This window comes from Pristis pectinata, chromosome 23, assembly GCF_009764475.1.
Source record: "Pristis pectinata isolate sPriPec2 chromosome 23, sPriPec2.1.pri, whole genome shotgun sequence".
Taxonomy (NCBI): domain Eukaryota; kingdom Metazoa; phylum Chordata; class Chondrichthyes; order Rhinopristiformes; family Pristidae; genus Pristis; species Pristis pectinata.
The window spans coordinates 801,587-816,503 of NC_067427.1; the positions used below are offsets into that span (position 1 = coordinate 801,587).

The 14,917-nt window shown below is 46.0% G+C and overlaps 1 long non-coding RNA gene across 1 annotated transcript; it reads right to left on the minus strand.

Annotated features, from left to right (window-relative positions):
• Positions 1–2,896: 2,896 nt before the first annotated feature.
• Positions 2,897–12,961, minus strand: LOC127582219 (uncharacterized). Its single transcript, XR_007958084.1, has 2 exons — positions 12,817–12,961; positions 2,897–3,124 (listed from the first exon to the last, which is right to left on the minus strand). It is a non-coding gene; the product is annotated as an uncharacterized LOC127582219 (long non-coding RNA).
• Between the last annotated feature and the right edge of the window lie 1,956 nt (positions 12,962–14,917).

Genomic DNA, 14,917 nt, shown 5'->3' on the forward strand with positions numbered 1-14,917 from the left:
GGTAAAGGTTGGTCCGATTAGAGACAAAGGTGGGAGGATGTGCCTGGAAGCTGTGGAAGTGGGTGAGGTTCTCAATGAATACTTCTCTTCAGTATTCACCAAGGATAGGGGTCTTGATGATGCTGAGGACAGTGTAGGTGAGGGTAATGGTCTAGAGTATATAGATATCAAGAGAGAGGATGTGTTGGAGCTCTTAGAAAATATTAGGAAAGATAAGTCCCCGGGACCTGACGGAATATTCCCCAGGCTGCTTGGTGAGGCAAAGGAGGAGATTGCTGAACGGCTGGCTAGAATCTTTGCATCCTTGCTGTCCACAGGAATGGTACCAGAGGATTGGAGGGTGGCAAATGTTGTCCCCTTATTCAAAAAAGGTAGTAGGGATAGTCCAGGGAATTACAGACCAGTGAGCCTTACATCTGTGGTGGGTAAGCTGTTAGAAAGGATTCTAAGAGATAGGATTCTAAGAGATAGGATCTATGAGCATTTAGAGAAACATGGACTGATTAGGGACAGCCAGCATGGCTTTGTGAAGGGAAAATCTTGGCTCACAAGCCTGATAGGGTTCTTTGAGGTTGTGACCAGGAAGATTGATGAGGGTAGTGTAGTAGATGTGATCTGCATGGATTTTAGTAAGGCGTTTGACAAGGTTCCGCATGGTAGGCTTCTTCAGAAGGTCAGAGGCCAAGGGATCCAGGGAGGCTTAGCCATGTGGATTCAGAATTGGCTTGCCCGTAGAAAGCAGAGGGTTGTGGTGGAGGGAGTGCATTCGGATTGGAGGGCTGTGACTAGTGGTGTCCCACAAGGATTGGTTATTGGTTCTGGGACCTCTACTTTTTGTGATATTTATTAATGACTTAGATGAGGGGTGGAAGGCTGGGTTAGCAAGTTTGCAGATGACACAAAGATTGGTGGTGTTGTGGATAGTGTGGAGGGCTGTTGAAGCTTGCAGAGGGATATTGATAGGATGTAGAGCTGGGCTGACAAGTGGCAGATGGAGTTCAATCCAGAGAAGTGTGAGGTGGTACTCCTTGGAAGGACAAACTCCAAGGCAGAGTACCAGGTAAATGGCAGGATTCTGGGTAGTGTAGAGGAGCAGAGGGATCTGGGGGTTCATTTCCACAGATCACTGAAAGTTGCTTCACAGTTGGATAGCATAGTTAAGAAAGCTTATGGGATGTTAGCTTTCATAAATCATGGGATTGAGTTTAAGAGCTGCAAAGTAATGATACAGCTTTACAAAACTCTGGTTAGGCCACACTTAGAGCACTGTGTCCAGTTCTGGTCACCTCATTATAGGAAGGATGTGGAGGCATTGGACAGGATGCAGAGGAGATTTACCAGGATGCTGCCTGGATTAGAGAGTATGGATTATGAGGAGAGACTAAAGGAGCTAGGGCTTTACTCATTGGAGAGGAGGAGGATGAGGGGAGACATGATGGAGGTATACAAAATATTAAGAGGAATAGATAGAGTGGACAGCCAGCGCCTCTTCTCCAGGGCACCAATGCTCAATACAAGAGGACGTGGCTTTAAGGTAATGGGTGGGAAGTTCAAGGGTGATGTCAGAGGGAGGTTTTTCCACCCAGTGGTTGGTGCCTGGAATGCGCTGCCTGGGGTGGTGGTGGAGGCTGACACATTGGTCAAGTTCAAGAGATTGTTAGATAAGCACATGGAGGAATTTAAAATAGAGGGATATGTGGGAGGAAGGGGTTAGATAGTCTTAGGTGTGGTTTGAAGGTCAGCACAACATGGTGGGCCGAAGGGCCTGTATTGTGCTGTACTGTTCTGTGGTTCTATAACTTCATTCAGAACAAAGACAGCAATAGGGTGATAGGAGCCAGTACTTCTGAGGATCACATTTTAATTTTCATTCAGGAATTATTTGGTGAATGATGTTCTAAGCAAGCTCACTCCCAACCCAAGTTCTCCCCACCGACAGTGGGACTGGGATCTAACAAGATTGAGCTGTCCCACAGACCAGTCAGGCCACAGTAGTCAGACCTCACACTGAGCCAGACTTCTCCATCACCATCTCGCCCCATTGGCAGGGCAGACCCACTAGTGGGGGATGGAGAGTCAGAACACCCAGGGACACCCACATGGTCAAAAGGAGAACGTGTAAACTCCACACAGACAGTGCCAGAGGTCAGGATCAAACCTGGGTCGCTGGAATCGTGAGTCAGTGGCTCTACCTGCTGTGCCCCTGGGTGGTCCATATTCTGCCCTATTTAAAAATTTCTAAAGCATGTTAAAATGTTTTGTGTATCAAAGATCCCCACCATTCCAGGCTATGCCATCTTCTCACAGCTCCCATTGGACAGGAGGTACAGAAGCCTGAAGTCCCACACCACCAGGTTCAGGAACAGTGACTTCCCTTCAACCATTTGGTTCTTGAACCAACCAGCACAACCCTAATCATTACAGTTTAGCAATAATATGACCACTTTGATCACCTTGCCCTAAAATGGACTTTTTTTTTTGTTCTGTGTTCTTTCTTGTAAATATTGTGCCTTATGTTTTTCTTGTGAATGCTGCTTATCTGATGCTATGTGCCTATGATGCTGCTGCAAGTAAGTTTTTCATCGTGCACACATGGACTTGTGCATCTGACAATAAACTCGACTGACTCTGTACAAGCAAGGCATTGATGTTGGGAATCTCTAAAGATATTTAGAATTATTTCCTCGATTCCATCAGACGTCACACATCGGTGAGGTCACTCTTTGCAGAAGATGGCGAATTATGAACTGCAGTTGGGGGAAGATGATGGGGTTTTTCCTGGTACATGCCTCTCTCCAGGTGCCAACCACATCCTGAGTGGTTTAAAGTGTTAACTTAATGGTCAAGGGCCTGAGCCTGGAGCCTGAGGAGGGGAGAGTGTGGGTGAGAAGATATGCAATAACAGTGACCATGTTACTGTAAATAACTCAGCAGGTTCATCAGAAACTGAGGCAAGTATGACTTCATTTATTTCCTGCTCCTTGCTGCATTTCCTGTGTTGTATTTTGATCATTTCCTTTCTGTTTAGGACATTTGGTGATCACAATCCTCAACTGGTGACCGTTCTTGTCCTGGCCATCGGCAGTACCACGTGGGAGAGGGGTGCTCATCATTGGTGTGGGACCTGATTGGAGTTTATAAGATTGAGAGGCACAGAGAGATTAGACAGCCAGTATCTTTTTCCCAGGGTCAAAATGTCTAATACTAGAAGGCACACATTTATGATGAGAGGGATCAAATTCAAAGGAGATGTGTGGGGCAAGTTCCCCCCACCCCCACATGCACAGAGCAGTGGGTGCCTGGAATGTGCTACCAGGGGTGGGGGCAGATACAATAGAGGTGTTTAAGACACTCAGACACATGAATGTGCAGGGAATGGAGGGGTATGGAAATTGTGTAGTCAGCGGGGATTAGTTTAGTTAGACATTTAATTATTAGTTAATTGGTTCAGCACAACATCATAGGTCAAAGGGCCTGTTCTATGTTCCACAAAGGCAGACTAATCCAATCCAAACCTCCTGCACCATGTGGGACCTGCTGTTTACTTTCCAAGTATAGGAACTGCTACTTTCAGGAGTTTAACAACATTTAGGTTTTGAAGGCAAGGTTTTGCTCATTCAGAGTACAGGGTAAAGAAGCAAAGCTAAATTACAGTCCAATGGAAGTTCCAGAAACCAAACCTCCAGGGTTAGGGCTGAAGTTTCTCTGTGGAAACACCTGATCCTCAAATTAACAGTCCTCAAGTTACTGAATCACAACTGCAGACAGCACCTGAAGGGGCAAACAGACCCCATGTCCAACAACACCCTGCTCTTACACAGCAGTTCCCCTTCACCTGCCACACCATCAGGTGCCCGACTCTGTCTGCTGAACTTCTGTTCTTAACACCAGGTGGCAGTCTCCTCACCAAGTTATCAATGTTTTAAGTACAAAGTCCTTTCTCATTTCCTGTTTTCTCTAGCTTTCAGTTTGGAATTGTTTCCATGTATGTCTGTACTCTTTGCCAGCAGCTTTCACCTGTTAAACATTGTCCCTCCTCCTGTAAGAAAAAGGTTTACCCTTTTTAATCCTTACTGTCCATGTGAGCTACACAGAACATTGAGTGACTCATCATTTTATACAGAATTAGGACTGTGTAGAAAGCCTCATTGGAGTTGGCTTCAGGACATGAACACAACACGTCTGAGAAGAATGGAGCTTCAGATAATCTGCTGGGATTAGTGTCAGGCCAAGGAAAATTGCCAGTAGCTCTCCCAAACTGGCTGTCACCTCCTAATAATGGCTCAGGATTTGCTCCATCTTTTCTTCTTGCTTCCCCCTTTTGGGGGTCCTCCCCTTTGGTCAGACTTTCTGCACATTCAGGGTGTGGAAGGGAAAGGACAGTGACTGAATTCCTGACTTTACTCCCAGCATGCCCCTGGAATGCTGCCACCAAGAATCTCAGTCAACTGGGTCACTGAGTCTGCTTTTTGGTATGTGCCCAGCAGCAGGCTCAGTCCCAGGCTGCTGGGCTCAGCCCCATTACACAAGTCCCAGCAACGGTGGAGTGTGTTGACATTACTGTAGAACTACCAACCAGGTCAACTTCCAGACAATGCAAGTTCTTGTCACAGGTTATTGGCCTCTGAAGTGCAAGGTGACAACTGTCCCAAAACTCATTTTCCAGGTTCTGCACCTGAAGTTATTTTGAGGAGGTTTCTGCTGCAGCTGTGTGTTGGTGCCAAGGGCAGAGAGTTGGTTTGTCATCATCTGTAGACATTCCAAGGTGGACCATTGTTCCAACTTCACCATCCTGGCTGATGGACATATCCAATGGGACCCACATTTGGAAATAATCATAGAACATAACAGCACAGTACAGACCCTTCAGCCCACAATTTTGTGCCAGCATTGTATCCTATTACTCTCCAAGGCTATGGTAAATGTCAAGGAGTATGGTCACTGTCTCCAAAAATGCTCCCCCATGGAGAGATCTGAAACCTGATCAGGTCATTGCCCAGTACCAGGTCCAGTATGGCCTCTCCTCTAGTCAGCCTGTCCACATACTGTGTTAGGAATCCTTCCTGTACACTTGAACAAACTCTGCTCCATCTATCCCCTTTACACTAAGGAGGTGCCAATCAATATTAGGGAAGTTGAAATCACCCATGACAAAACCCTGTTAGTTTTGCACCTCTCCAAATTCTGCCTCCTGATCTGCTCGTCAGCGTCCCTGGTGTTTCTCCGGTGGGGGGGGGGGGGGGGGGGGGGGGGGGTAGGGGGGAAGAAGGTGTTGTTGGGGAGGTGGTCTGACTGTGGAATACTCCTAATACTCCTTCCTCTTTCTGACTTCCATCCACACTGACTCTGGACAATTCCTCCAGGACATCCTCCCTTTCTACACCTGTGACACTGTACCTGATCAGCAAAGCCACTCCCTCACCTCTTACCTCTGCCCCATCCCTTCTGAAACATCTAAACCCCAGAACATCCAGCAGCCATTCCTGCCCTTGCGACAGCCAATTCTCTAATGGCCACCACATCATAGTTCCACGTACTTACCCACACTCTACTTACCCAATGCTGTAAATTCATTACTCATTCCTGACATTCTCACATTAAGTAAACACACTTCAGCCCATCCAACTGACTGCAATTTTGCCCTTTCAAATGGCTATCCTTATTCAGTCTTTCTACACTCTGCATCAACCTGTACACTTAAATGAACCAACCTCTGACCTGTCACTCTGGTTCCCATTCCCTTGGGAAACTAGTTTAAACCCTCCCCAATAGTTCTAGCAAACCCACCCACAAGAATATTGGTCCCCCTCCAGGTCAGGTGTAACCCATCCCTTTTGTACAGGTCATACCTTCCCCAGAGGATATCCCAATGATTTACAATCTGAAACCCTGCCCCAGCCACACATTCATCTGCCAAATCATCCTATTCTTACCCTCACTGGCACGTGGCACAGGCAGCAATCCAGAGATTACTACCCTTGAGGTCCTGCTTTTCAGCCTCCTACCTAACTCCCTATATTCCCTCTTCAGGACCTCATCTCTTTTCCTATTTATGTTATTGGTACCAATATGTACCACAACCTCTGGCTGTTCACCCTCCCCCTTCAGAATGCCATGGACCTGATCCAAGACACCACTGACCCTGGCACCCAGGAGGCAACATACCATCCAGGAGTCTCTTTCACATCCACAGAATCTCCTGTCTGCCCCCTTACTATGGAATCCCCTATCACTACTGCTCTCCTCTCCTCCCTTCCCTTCTGCACCACACAACCAGGCTCAGTGCCAGATACCTGGTCACTGTGGCTTTCCCCTGGTAGGTTCCCCCAACAGTATCCAATGTCATTGAGGGGAACAGCCACAGGGGTACTCTGCACTACCTGCCTCTTTTCCATCCTTCTCCTGACATTCACCCAGCTATCTGCCTCCTACAGCCTCAGAGTGACTACCTCCCTGTAGCTCTTGGCTATGAACTCCTCATTCTGCCATAGGAGCCAGAGGTCATCCAGCTGCAGCTCCAGTTCCCTAACGCAGTCTGTAAGGAGCTGCAGCTGGATGCACCTCATGCAGATGTAGTTATCAGAGAGACTGGATGTCTCCCAGAACTCCCACATCTCACATGCTAAACACACCACTGACCCTGGAGCCATCCTCACTGCTCTGTCCTGGCACTAAAGGGAACACCACAGCAAAGAAAGGAATTTACCAGAGACTTACCTTCACCTCTTCTCACCAAAACCTCAGCTCCCCCACTCTAACACTAGTCACTCACACAATGTCTACTCCCAAAATGGCCACTCCACTTATACCTGCCTTCCCTTTATTTGCTGCTGTTAATAAGAATTAAATGGTAACAATTTGCATATGTGCCTCGTTTAGACTCTTGCAAGGTGAAACTCATGAGCTCAGGTACAGAGACTCACCTCTTTGCAAAGGTCCCGCTCCAAATCTCTCTCCTTGCTGTTTCTTCCTGGAATGGACCACTTTGCACTTTGATCCTGTCTTTCCTATTCCATTCAAATTCTCTCATTCAGAAGCTGGGCATATTAGTTTAAATAAATGTTCCTCACCCCACCCATCTTCCTAATCAGGACAGCGAGATTACATCGAACCCTGAAAGCAACTTCCTTCCGCAATAAGTTGTATAATTATGTTTTTGCTAATAATGCCTTCAAAAACCCAGTCTTTCCATGAACCTTTAATGTAGTAAACTTCCCGAATATTAATTGGCACCTCCTTAGTGTAAAGGGGATAGATGGGGTGGAGTTTGTTACGTGCATCCAGGAAGGATTCCTGACACAGTATGTGGACAGGCCAACTAGAGGAGAGGCCATACTGGACCTGGTACTAGGCAATGAGCCTGATCAGGTTTCAGATCTCTTGGTGGGAGAACATTTTGGAGATAGTGACCATAACCTTCACCATGGCCTTGGAGAGGGATAGGAGCAGACAATATGGGAAAGTATTTAATCAGGGAAGTGGGAATTATGATGCTATTAGGCAGGAATTTGGGAGCATAAATTGGGAACAGATATTCTTAGGGAAGTGCACAGCAGAAATGTGGAGGTTGTTTAGAGAATACTTGCATGGGCTCTGGATAGGTTTGTCCCATTGAGGCAGGGTAAGGATGGTAGAGTGAAGGAACCATGGTTGACAAAAGACATAGAATATCTTGTCAAGAGGAAGAAAGGTTTAGAAAGCAAGGATCAGACAGGGCTCTGGAGAGTTACAAGGTAGCCAGGAGGGAGCTTAAGAATGGACTTAGGAGAGGTAGAAGGGGGTATGAGAAGGCTTTGGCAAGAAGGATTAAGGAAAACCCCACGGTGTTCTACACGTATGTGAAGAATAGGAGGACTAGAGTGAGGGTAGGACCGTTCAGGGATAAAAGAGGAAACATGTGCCTGGAGTTGGAAGAGGTAGGGGAGGTCCTTAATGAATACTTTGCTTCAGTATTCACCAGTGAGAGAGACCTTGACATTTGTGAGGGTGGTGTACAACAGGCTGATATGCTAGGGCATGTCGACGTGAGGAAAGAGGATGTGCTGAAACTTCTGAAAAATATTAGGACAGGTAAGTCCCCGGGGCCAGACGGGATACATCTAAGGTTATTACGGGAAGTGATGGAAGAGATTGCTGTACCCTTAGCAATGATCTTTGCTTCTTCACTGGCCACAGTAGTATCAGATGATTGGAGGGTGGCAAGTGTTGTTTCTTTGTTCAAGAAAGGGAGTAGGGATAACCCTGGGAATTACAGACCAGTGAGTCTTACTTCAGTGGTGGGCAAATTACTGGAGAAGATTCTTAGAGACAGAACTTATGGGCATTTGGAGAAGCATAGGCTGATTAAGGACAGTCAGCATGGCTTTGTGAGGGTCAGGTTGTGCCTCATGAGCCTGACTGAATTCTTTGAGGGTGACAAAGCACATTGATGAAGGTAGAGCAGTGGATGTGGTGTACATGGATTTTAGTAAGGAGTTTTATAGGGTTCCTCATGGAAGGCTCATTCAGAAAGTCAGTAGGCATGGGATCCAGGGAAACTTGGCTGTGTGGATTCAGAATTGGCTCACCCATAGAAGACAGAGGGTGGTGGTAGATGGAGTGTATTCTGCCTGGAGGTTGGTGACCAGTGTTGTTCTGCAGGGATCTGTTCTGGGACCCCTGCTCTTTGTGATTTTTATAAATGACTTGGATGAGGATGTGGAAGGGTGGGTTAGTAAGTTTGCTGATGACACAAAGGTTGGTGGTGTTGTGGATAGTGTAGAAGGTTGCAGTAGATTACAACAGGATATTGATAGAATGCAGAGCTGGGCTGAGAAGTGGCAGATGGAGTTCAACCTGGAGAAATGTGAAGTGATAGACTTTGGAAGATCGAATTTGAATGCAGAATACAAGGTTAATGGCAGGACTCTTAGCAGTGTGGAGGAACAGAGGGATTTTGGGGTCCACATCCATAGATCCCTCAAGTTTTTCTGCACAGGTCGATAGGGTTGTTAAGAAGGCATATGGAGTGTTGGCCTTCATTAGTCGGGGTATTGAGTTCAAGAGCCACGAGATGATGTTGCAGCTCTATAGAACTTTGGTTAGACCACACTTGGAGTATTGTGTTCAGTTCTGGTCGCCTCATTACAGGAAGGATGTGGAAGTGTTAGACAGAGTGCAGAGGAGATTTAGCAGGATGCTGCCTGGATTGGAGAACATGTCTTATGAAGATAGGTTGAGTGAGCGAGGGCTTTTCTCTTTGGAGAGGAGGAGGATGAGAGCTGACTTGATAGAGGTGTACAAGATGATAAGAGGCATAGAACGAGTGGACAGTCAGAGACTTCTTCCCAGGGTGAAAATGGCTCAGACGAGGGGACATAATTTTAAGGTGATTGGAGGAAGGTATAGGGAGGATGTCAGAGGTATGTTTTTTTTACACAGAGAGCGGTGGGTGTGTGGAACACACTGCCGGCAGAGGTGGCGGAGGCAGATACATTAGGGACATTTAAGACTCTTAGTTAGCCACATGAATGATTGAGAAATGGAGGGCTATGTGGGAGGGAAGGGTTAGATAGTTCTTAGAGCAGGATAAAATGTTGGCATAACATCGTGGGCCAAAGGGCCTGTACTGTGCTCTAGTGTTCTATGTTCTGTGTTCTAAACACTTCTCTGGTTGTGTAGGTTATCAGACTCCGCCTTAAATATTCACCTGAAGCTAACGTAACAACGATCCTCGAACCATGCTCCTCATAGGTTGGAACACCCATTACTTCAGATTCAAGGGAAGTGACAACATTTTAACTTCAAAGAATGAAGAAGCTCCTCAATGAACTGGGGAACTTGAGGTTGTAAAAGCTGGTTGTGCAATCTTCCCCAATCATAAAAATAATCTGAAACGGGCTTGTCAATGAAGCAGAAGTTAATGTAATGGCAAGGAAATGTTCTTACTATTTTTGAATGTGATAAGAATAGAAATATCAGAGAGTCATGGAGTACCACAACACAGAAACAGGCCCTTCAGCCCATCTGATCAATGCTGACCTGATCTTCTGCCTAGTCCCATCTACCTGCACTCAGACCATAGCCCTCCATACCTCTCTCACCCATGTACCTATCCAAACCTTTCTTAAATGTCATAATTGATCCTGCATCTATCACTTCCGCTGCAGCTTGTTCCACACTTGCACCACCCTCTGAGTGAAGAAGTTCCCCCTCAGATTCCCCTTAAATATTTTATCTTTCACCCTCACCCCATGTCCTCTAGTTCTAGTCTTACCCAACCTTAGGGAAAAAGCCTACATGCATTCACCCTATCTACACCCCTCATAATTTGTATTCCTCTATACGATCACCCCTCATTCTCCTGCACTCCAGGGAATAAACATAGAACATAGAACATTACAGCACAGCACAGGCCCTTTGGCCCACAATGCTGTGCTGACATTTTATCCTGCTCTAAGATCTATCTAACCCTTCCATCCCACATAGCCCCCCCATTTCTCTATCATACGTGTGTCTATCTAAGATTCTCTTAAGTGTCTCTAATGTATCTGCCACCACAGCCTCTGCAGGCAGTGCGTTCCACGCACCCACCACTTTCTGTGTAAAAAAACTTAAGTCTGACAACCCCCCCCTATACCTTCCTCCAATCACCTTAAAATTATGCCCCCACGTCTGAGCCATTTTCGCCCTGGGAAAATGTCTCTGATTGTCCACTTGATCTATGCCTCTTATCATCTTGTACGCCTCTATCAAGTCACCTCTCATCTTCCTGAACTCCAAAGAGAAAAGCCCTAGCTCACTCAACCTATCCTCATAAGACATGCTCTCCAATCCAGGCAACATCCTGGTAAATCTCTTCTGCACCCTCTCTAAAGCTTCCACATCCTTCCTATAATGAGGTGACTAGTACTTAATACAATACTCCAAGTGTGGTCTAAACAGAGTTCTATAGAGCTGCAACATTACCTCGCGGCTCTTGAACTCAATACCCTGACTAATGAAGGCCAACACACCATACAGCTTCTTAACAACCCTATTGACCTGCGTGGCAACCTTGAGGGATATAGGTTACTGTCCTAACTTATTCAATCTTTAATAGTCCTAACCTATTCAACATTTCCCTATATCTCAAGTCCTCAAGTCCTGGCAATTTTTCTCTGCAATCTTTCAAGCTTATTGATATCTTTCCTGTAGGCGGGTGACCAGAATAATCCAAATTCGGCCTCACCAAAGTCTTGTACAATTTCAACATAACATCCCAACTCCTGTACTCAATGCCCTGATTTATGAAGGCCAAAGTGCCAAAAGCTCTCTTTACAACCCTAGCTACCTGTGACACCACTTTCAAGGGACTATGGATCTGTATTCCTAGGTCCCTTTGTGCTCCTGCGTACCTCAGAGCCCTACCATTCATTGTGTAATTCTTACCCTGGTTTGTCCTCCCAAAGTGCATCACCTCACATTGTCTGCATTAAATTCCATCTGCTATTTTTCAGCCTATTTTCCTAGCTGGTCAAGATCACACTGCAAGCTTTGATAGTCTTCCTCACTGTCCACTACACCCCCAGTCTTGGTGTCATTCTCATATTTGCTGATCCAGTTTACCATGTTATCATCTAAATCCTTAATATAGATGATAAACAACAACAGACCCAGCACTGATCCCTGTGGCGCACCACTAGTCACTGGCCTCCAATCTGAGAGACAACCATCTATTACCACTTTCTGGCTTCTCCTGCTAAGCCAATGTTGAATCCAATTGGCTACTTCATCCTGAATGTCAAGCGACTTAACCTTCTGGAGCAGCCTCCCATGCGGAACTTTGTCAAAGGCCTTGCTAAAGTCCATGTAGACAACGTCCACCACCTTTCCCTCATCGACCTTCTTGGTAACCTCCTCGAAGAACTCCATAAGACTGGTTGGACATGACCTACCATGCAGAAAGCCATGTTGACTATCCCTAATCAGGCCCTGTCTATCCAAATACTTATATATCCTGTCCCTTAGAATACCTTCCAATAATTTACCCATGACTCATGTCAGGCTCACCGGCCTATAACTTCCCAGCTTATTTTTAGAGCCTTTCTTGAACAACGGAACAACATTAGCTATCCCCCAGTCCTCCGGCACCTCACCTGTGGCTAAGGATGTTTTAAATATCTCTGCCAGCGCCCCTGCAATTTCTGCACTAGCCTCCCACAAGGTCCGAGGGGACACCTTGTCAGGCCCTGGGGATCTATCCACTTTCATTTGCCTCAAGACAGCCAGCACTTCATCTTCCATAATCTGGATATGGTCCATGACCTCACTACTATTTTGCCTCAGTTCTATAGTCTCTGTAGTAAATACGGAAACAAAAAATTCATTTAAGATCTCCTCTATATCTTTCAGCTCCGTACATAGATGACCACGCTGATCTTCAAAAGGACAAATTTTGTCCCTTGCTACTCTTTTGCTCTTAATATAGCTATAGAAACCCTTGGGATTCTCTTTCACCCTGTTTGCCAGAGCAACCTCATGTCCTCTTTTTACCCTCCTGATTCATCTCTTAAGTGTTCTCTTGCATTTCTTATACTCCTCAAGCGCCTCATTGATCCTAACTGCCTACACCTGATGTGCCACCTCCTTTTTCTCTACTAGGGCCTCAATACCTCTCATTAACCAAGGTTCCCTAGACCTGTTAGCCTTGCCTTTGTCTTCAATTATATGCTGAAAGATGCCACACCTAAGGAATAAGTGTTGGAGTTCGTTGACGATATAAAAGTCTTGGATTTTTGAGATAATAAACCATTGAAAGAAATGCCAACTGAAACTAAATGTCGAACCAATGAGTACCTCAGTAGACTGGAACAGTCCAAAGTTTTATAAATGGAAACATCATCAAGGATCCTCACCACCTGGGACATGCCCTCTTCTCGTTACTACCATCAGGGAGGAGGTACAGGAGCCTGAAGACCCACACTCAATGATTTAGGAACAGCCTCGTTCCCTCTGCCATCAGATTTCTGAATGGTCCTTGAACCCATGAACACTACCTTGTTATCCTGGTTTTTTATTTGCACAATTTATTTATTTTGTAATTTATAGTAATGTTTATGTCTTTGCAACAGAACAACGAATGTCATGACATGTGATACTAAACCTGATTCTTATTCTGATTCTGATCTAGCCCTTCACACTACCCTGCCAATAAACCTCTGACAGCGACACTTTCCTTACAGTGGGTGAATACATTTCCCAGCGGGTTCACTCTATCCCGTGTAAACCACTCATACACAGAATGCTGCCCAGCTTTGGAAGCATTCGTAGCTCTTTATGAAGATTAGGCTTGTAGAAACTGTGAGTATTGAAAGACAGAAACACTGACATTGATTATGGAATTGTCCACTGCCTTCCGCCCAGCACCACAGCCTTTGGGTAACCCAGGGAAAGAGTGTGCAGAGATTAAGGCAGAAAGTCAGTGGTCTACCGGGTGTGTGACACCGAGAGAGAGAGAGAGAGAGAGAGAGAGAGAGCGAGAGCGAGAGCGAGAGAGAGAGAGAGAGAATGTTAATAATGTTTACTTTATTAAAGAATGTGAATAACAGTAAAACCACACTCTACTTCCTCTCTGTGAAAGTACAATTTGCATTTGAAGTGGGACCAGGATGTGAAGCACTGAACGTTTCCCATCTCCATGACACACGACTGAACCCTTCTATCACTCTTCCAGCTGGAGGCAGGAAGGATGTTTTCATCCACAGTCAGGCCCTATCTGCATTTCACCCTGAGATTCCAGTTGCCTGTTGCTTTAATTCCCCATTTCACTCCCATTTTGACCTATCTGGCTGTAGCCTCCTGAACTGTTCCAACATAAGTCTGAAGAACAGCACCTGATTTTCGTTTGGCCGTCTTGGTTCTCTCAGGACACATTATCCAACATTTCTCATGTTTGTATTGGAACTGGTTAGTTCTGCACCAGGTTATCAATCTGTAACATTAACGGGGTGTTCCCCTCTCTCCACAGACGCTGCCTGATCTGTTGGACATTTACAACACTCCCCTCAGGTTTCAGGTTTGAGGCAGAGGATTGTAGAGACTGGCTCATTGGTAAAGAGGAGGTGGATACATTCTTGAAAGATTGGGGACTTGAGGGTGATGGGGAACTGGCAGAGAAGAAATGAAGCAGATCAGCTGTGATCACAGTGTAGACACAAGAGACTGCAGATGGTGGAATCTGGAGCAACAAACAATCTGCTAATGGGGGTGGTGTCAGTGGGACAGTGGCGGAGGGTCAGTGGGACGGGGGTCAGCAGGATGGGGGGGTCAGTGGGACAGTGGTGGGAGGTCAGGACTGTGGATGGACTAAGAGGTAACACACGTTAACACAGTCTGGCACAGATGTGTGTCCATTGATAGTTCCTCCCAGGACACCATGACCAATTTGCAGGCAATGTCAGGAAGGAGCACTGCACGTGGAATACTGCCACCCAGCCAGGGTCTGCAGCAGCTGGATCGGACTGGCAAACCCGATCTCTCCTGGGGCACGTCCCTTTGAACTTTCAGGATGAAGCAAGTACCCTGAACCATTTGTTGTTGGGTTTTCCATTGAGGGAAGTGGGTGTTCAGTTGCATTGTAGTGAAGTCAACAGTTTGGAGCCATTTGAGCTTCCAGGCCACTGTCTTTGCACATATCAGCTCAATATTCACATACGTCCTGTGTTTCTAGGAGAAATTTATCCGTATTGTGCACTTGTTGGTAAAAGACAAGGCACCAAGCAGGGGACTGTGATCATCTTATGACCATTTTGTCATTAACTTTCATGGTTCTCTGCTAAACCAATAGGCCATAGAGTCATAGAGACATACAGCATGGAAACAAGCCCTTCGGCCCACCTCGTTCATGCCGAGTGTGTTGCCCAGTGAGCTAGTCCCATCTACCTGCTTGTAGCCCTAT